Source organism: Alexandromys fortis, unplaced genomic scaffold, assembly GCF_014885135.2.
Source record: "Alexandromys fortis isolate MF-2015 unplaced genomic scaffold, M_Fortis_MF-2015_v1.1 scaffold_264, whole genome shotgun sequence".
Lineage (NCBI taxonomy): Eukaryota > Metazoa > Chordata > Mammalia > Rodentia > Cricetidae > Alexandromys > Alexandromys fortis.
This window is the reverse complement of record NW_026068140.1, coordinates 538,589-545,186: the sequence shown is the minus strand read 5'-3', so window position 1 is coordinate 545,186 and position 6,598 is coordinate 538,589.

Sequence of the window (6,598 nt, the reverse complement as noted above, 5' to 3'; positions counted from 1 at the left end):
GTGGGCGGGGAGGATGGAAAGGGCTCTGAGTCTGAAGAAGAGCCAATGCTGGACCTGTGTGTGGGTCCCAGACAGACAGGTTTCCTCATCCCTCCATTTCATCACTGTTTGTACCAGCCAGCTTGGGTGAGGTTCCTATGCGGTATGAATGTGTATGTAACCTGTGTATACACACACACACTCACACCACACGCACACACGCACATGCACACACGCGCGTGCACACACACGGGCTTTGAACTGTATATACTTGTGTCAGTGTTTATTTGGATGGGTTTTCTGTGACTTGAGTGGTCAACAGGCCAAAACTGGGGGTGCTGTGTGGGTATCAGCCTCTCTGCTTTCTCTCAGTGGTGTGGGAGATGAAGCAGCAGGTTTGAGATGAGGGCTACTTTTTTCTGACCACTGTTTTCCCACCAGCCAGCCCTAACCTCACTTAGCCTTCAGCTTGTTTGTTTGTTTTGTCTTTTTTCTAGGCAGGGTTTCTCTGTGTAGCCCTGGCTATCCTGGAACTCACTCTATAGACCAGGCTGGCCTCAAATGCAGAGGTTCATCTGCCTCTGCCTCCTAAGTGCTGGGATTAAAGGCCTGTACCCCACTGACTGGCTGCCTTCTTTCAGTTACAGAAACCAGAGGGCCATTAGAGACACAGGTTTGGGTGGGGGCAGTTCACTAGCCGCGTATGTAGGGACTGCTGGGTAAATAACTGGGCTCCTGTTATGAAGGCTGGGTGCTTGCTATTTGTTTGGTTTTGGCTTTTTGAGATTGGGTTTAGCTATGTAGCCTTAGTTGGCCTAGAAGTTCCTGAGAAGCCCAGGCTGATGGCAAAAGTGGAGTAATCCTCCTAGCTTTGTCTCTTAGTGCTAAGGATTACAGGTGTGAGCCCCCAGGCCTAGCTAAACCTGTCTTTGCTGGGGAGAGTGGAGGGAGAGGGCTGCAGGCTGCATGGACAGGAAGCACTCGACTGTTTGTTCCCTCTCTTTCCTGCCTCCTTTGTGGTGGCAGACTGGCTTCCTTCCTTGCTTCAGCACCTTGGCTCCCAGCTCATTTCCGCTCTTATGTTCCCAGTGTGGCTCTCAACCTTGCACAGCAGAGTTTTTCTGTGCATGGTCTTTCGGGCAAGGGACCCCTGGGTAGGTGAGTCAGGGACTGAGGAATGCCAGTGAGATCCCTCTGCATCCTTCCCTCACCCTATCCAAAGCTAGTGTCCCCGAAGGGAGAGGAGGGAGGGTTCCTTTGCCAGGGACGGGAGCACTGACCTGGATGGGTGGTTTACCTGGGATTGTTTCTCCTAGAAGATACCCCAGCCCAGCTCAGCCTAGCTTCACTCTTTGTATCCCTACTTGGCTGTCTTTGCTTCAATCTGCCCCTGCCCCACCTCCCACCTCCTTCCACTGCCCTACAAGTCAAGGAATGTAACTTTTCTCTCTCACTCTCTCATTGATTAGTCATGGGCACCCCATCCCCGTGGGAACAGTTACTCACCCTTGCCCCCCCCCCCCAGCATTTTCCCCAGAACTGGCTTAACTCCTGCAAGAGGGCACTTAGTCAGCTGTTGGACACCAGAGGTGGAGTGGGGGCAGTGTCCTGGAGAAAGTCACTTTTGAAGCAGTGTTTGATCTTATGGTCCAGAAACAGGAGCCTCCTCCCTCCTGGGTCTATACAGGAGCTTGCTCCTGGTTCTAGCTCCTTTAATAGCTGTGGTTTGGTTAGCAGGGGTAGGGTTGGGATAGGGGACTGTCTGGAGAAGGGTTCAAAGCAAAAGGGCATCTCGTTCCTTCTCTGGAGCTAGCTTTGAGACTAGGACCTGGAGCCTGCTCTTTGGATTTGGTCTGGTGCCAAGGCCTGGCCTCTGTCTCTCAGAATCAGACAGGACCTTTCCCAATAAGGAGCCTCTCAACTCTAGGTCCACTCCCTGCTTCCCCCCTTTCCAGTTCCTCCAATAGTTCCTCTGCCCTAAAATAGCCAGGTTTTCCCCTCTCTTCCTCTTTGCCTCTCCCCACGCCCAGGTTTGGGGCCCAGAGGGATAAGAAGGGAGCTGGAAAAGGGTGAGATTGCACAGGGACCATATGGGCAGGTTTGGAGAAGGGTAGTAAGAGCCCATGAAGATACATGGCCCAGGTCTGCATGGGGTGGGGCTGGGGAAACAGCTTCCTGGAACTATTGACTCCAAAATAATAATAGCTCGTGCCTTTTGGCGTCCAGTGTGTATTCAAAGAGCTCCTTGTGAATTAGCTTAGTGGGTATTGTTCCTGTATGAGGGATGTCTTCTTGTCTCTCCCACAAGGGAAGAAACTGAGGCACATAGCGGAATTAATGTGCTTAAAGTAAGTAGAGAAGCGGATTCTAACTCAGTCAGTCTGGGAGGAGCTACCTGTCTCAGCTTTCGGCTTGGCTTTGGGGTGTTTGGCCCTCTCCAGGACAGTATAGGAGATCTCTTATGGGGCTTACAGGGTGCTGACATTCATAGACTCTGCCACTGTAGGGTGCTTACTACAGTGTCTACTCTTTGGGTGTCTGGAAAGATATGGATTCTGATTAAACACTCCCAAAGAGAACCATTAATAATTTTAAGAAAAGTTTTAGTTTTTATTTTATTTATGGGTCTGTTTGCAGGTGCCTGAGGGTGGTAGAGGAGGTTATAATATCCCCTGGAGCTATTGTGAGCCACCTCTGTGGGTGCTGGGAACTGAGTCTTCTGGAAGAGTATCATTGACTTGTTGAGCCATTGAGCTCCAGACCCCCAGCGAGCACTGGAGAAAAGCAACCCTAGCTGCTTGATTTTAATCCCAGCACTCAGAAGGTAGAGGCAGTAGGACCTCTGTGAGTTTGAGGCCAGCCTGGTCTATAGAATGAGTTCAAGAACAGCTAGAGCTACACAGAAAATCCCTGTCCTGAAAAACAAAGCAAAAAACCCTAAATTCCCCTCATCTTATTGTTTATTTTTATAAACAAAATAACTTTATTCTAAAATGAAAAACAGGGTTTCTCTGCGTAGCTTTGGAGCCTATTCAGGAACTTACTCTGTAGCCCAGGCTGACTCGCAGAGATCCGTCTGCCTATGCCTCCCAAGTGCTGGGATTAAAGGCGTGCGCCACCACCTCTAGGACAAACTTTTTTTTTTCTGTAACCCTGGTGGTCGAAACTCACTGTTGTAGATCAGGTTGATTTTGAACTCAGAACTTGGCATGTCTTGGCTTCAGATTAAAGGCACCCACTCAAAGTCATTTAAAACAACAACAACAACAAAAAACCCAAACATGTAGCCTGACATTGTTGTGCATGCCTGTAATTCCAGAATTTAGGAGTCTGAAGCAGAAGATTGGTGAGTTCCAGGCTGTCTGGGATACCTAGGGAGATCCTGACTCAAAAAGACAAAGCTGGGGCTGGGGAGTTGGCTCTGAGGGAAAAGCATTTACTGTGCAGTATGGAATTGGAACGAGCTCCCGTTACCCATGTACACATGTGAGGCTAGGATGAGCTCCCGTTACCCATGTACACGTGTGAGGCTAGGATGAGCTCCCGTTACCCATGTACACGTGTGAGGCTAGGATGAGCTCCCGTTACCCATGTACACGTGTGAGGCTAGGATGAGCTCCCGTTACCCATGTACACGTGTGAGGCTAGGATGGGCTCCCATCACCCATATAAAAGCTATAGCCATAGGTGTGCATGGCAGCCTCCCTCTCATCCCAGCCTTCAGGAGGCAAAGCCAGATAATCCCTGGAAAAGCTGACTAACCAGAGAGCTCGGAGATCAGTAAGAGACCTTGCTTCAGTACTTCAGGGAATTGAAGAAGACACCAGAAGCCAACCCCAGGCCTCCACATGTATGTGCACTTGCATATGAACACTATAGGCACACACAGGCCACATATATACATACATACTCCAAAACAAAAATCAATATTGCCAAATGAAATTAAGAGAGCAATAATTTATTGTTCAGTGATGAGCAAATGATATACAGGCTAGCGCTGAGCCAAGTGAGTGTGACAGGAGGCAGATGTCAGGAGAGGAACACAAGGGCAGGAATCAAAGTTGGGGGACACTTGGGAGAATGGAGGAAGAAAAGCTGTTACTGGAAGACTTTCTGGGGCCCCTTCCTACCCTTACTTATGTTCCAGGTAGTCAAAAATAATGACTTATTTTGCCCACAGAGAGGAAGAAAGGAAGAAGGGGGGGTGGTGGTGGTGAGAATTCTTCTAGCCATGAGAACAGACAGGAATTACTGGGATGGATCCAGGCACTTAGAAGGAGAGTCTTTGGCTCTGAAGTTTGTCTTTCTTAAATGAGAGTGATTAAGCTAGCTGAGCATTAGGGCTTCCATCTTAGTCCAATAATTCAGATTCTTATACAGAAACTCAGGGGAAAACCAGGGCCCAAGTCCTTCTGAGGGGCCAGGAACAAACAAATACTTGGTAACCATGATGAGCTCAGGGCTCTGTAGGAGTGGTAAGGAGAGCTGCCAGCCAGGCAGGCCAGACTTCAGCAGTGAATGGAGGGTGGCCCACTTGTTCATCTGACCCTAAAACCTCGGATGTAAGTCCTATTCAAGGAGACTGAAATGAGACACAGCTCTGGCCATCTGGGAAGGGAAAATTCCTAGGTCCCTCTATGGAGATGGGAACAACCAAAATTATTAAATACCATTTAGGAAACTAAACAATGACATATATTACCTAATTACCTCAAGATAACCTTAGGCAGCAGAAGTTGATATGTTTTAAATTAATATTATAGTTTATTTCTTCTTTCTTTCTCTCTTTCCTCCCTCCCTCTCTCTCTCCCTTCCCTCCCTCCCCCTCCCTTCTTCTCTGGACAGGGTCTCAACTAGTCTTGGCTAACCTGGAACTCACAGACCCACCTGCCTCTGCCTCCCGAGTGCTGGGGTTAAAGGTGTGCACCACGATACTTGTTTTTTAAGACTGATAATTCCGGCTTGTCTCAAATTTCCTTTTGAGGCAAGGTCACTGATGATGATCTTTAACTCTTGATCTTTCTGCCCCTACCTCCCATACTCCACCATTCCAGGCTCTCCCTTTTCCAAAATCCTCATTCTGTAGCCCAGGCTAGCTTGAAACTCAGTATATAGCCCAGACTGGCCCTCAAACTAATGGACAATCTTCCTGCCTCAGCATCACATGGGCTGAATTAGAGGTGTGAGATACCCAAGCCTGGTTTGATTTTCTCATTTAATGTTCTCAACAACTAATGTTTGATTGATGAGTCATTTTACAAAGCAGACAAAGCTGGCATGGTGGCATATAAACCTTTAGTCCCAGCATTGGGGAGGCAGGTCTTGGTGTGTACCAGAGTCCCAGGGACAGCCAGGGCTACACAATAAGACCTTGTCAAAGAAAGGAAGAAAGGAAGAAAGAGAAAAGAAAAAGATGGTTAGGTTCCAGAGGAACTTTTTCTAACTGGTGAAGGAACATCTCTAGAAGTTAAGGGAGGGCTGTTGGGGTGGGATGGACTTGGTTTCCAGGATAGGATGAGAGTGAAATGGACGCCCACACCATGTTACTGATAGAAAAATAAATGCCTTGATAGCGTCCTCCTCACTTTTTCTTGGCATTTTGAGAAGGATCTCACTGTGTAGCTCTGGCTAGCCACAAACTCAAGGTTCTCCTTTGGCCATTGCTGGTGTTACAGGTGTGCAGCGCGGCATCAGGCCTCACGAGGAAGAAGGGTGCAGAGATGGAAACGGGGCGGGGGGTGGCTATTCAGCTCGAGATGTTTTAGGTTTGCAAGACTAGAAGTTGATTCTGAGAGAGTAAGTTCCTTTTCTTTTCACCAGCTACTGGTTCAATGGCAGAAAAGGAAATTAGATATTAGAGGGACTTCCCTACTGTTTGGGGCTGATAGGAGCCTTTGCCTCCTGTGGCGATTTGTAAAGACAACACGTTCTTCCGAGACTGCAATGCACAGGAGCTGGAGGCGTGAAAAGTCACCAAGTCGCTAGGATTGTGGAGGAGGTGCTTTATTTGATGACCTATGACCAGCTAGAAGGGCCTGAGATTTTTGAGGGAGAGGAAATTTGCCAAAAGGGCATTTGGAGGATGGCGTTTTTGGGCTCCAGCCTGGGGTGAAGTCAGAGACATAAATCACACCTCCCAACTGCCCATTTCCGCTTTCAGTTTAGTTTCCAGCCAACAGCTTGGTCAGCTTGCCAGAGGAGTGTGTGGATGGAGGTGGGGCGCTGGGCTGAGGAGAGGCAGTGACTGAGAACGTGAAGCAGCAGGGAGATGGGTCAGGGTTGGGCTGGAAGGGATGGGTGTGTGTGGTCGCAGTGAAAGTGGGTTTGGAAGTCCTGTGTGCTGGTAGACTCCTGCAATTCCAGCACTCGGGAGGCAGAAGCTGAAGGATCACTGCAACTTCAATATTAGCTTAGTCTAGACCCTGCTCCTTCCAAGGCACCCCTCCTTCGAAAAATCCCAACAAAACAATAGTGACTTGGAGATTTCTCATCCCAGACAAGACTTTCAGCCACACCCAGTCTGCTGAATTCTCCCTCAGGTACAAAAACACCTGGGCACGCTTAGAAGACTGATACCTTCAGAGAAGCACTGCTCACTCAACTACTGCTCACTTCAGCC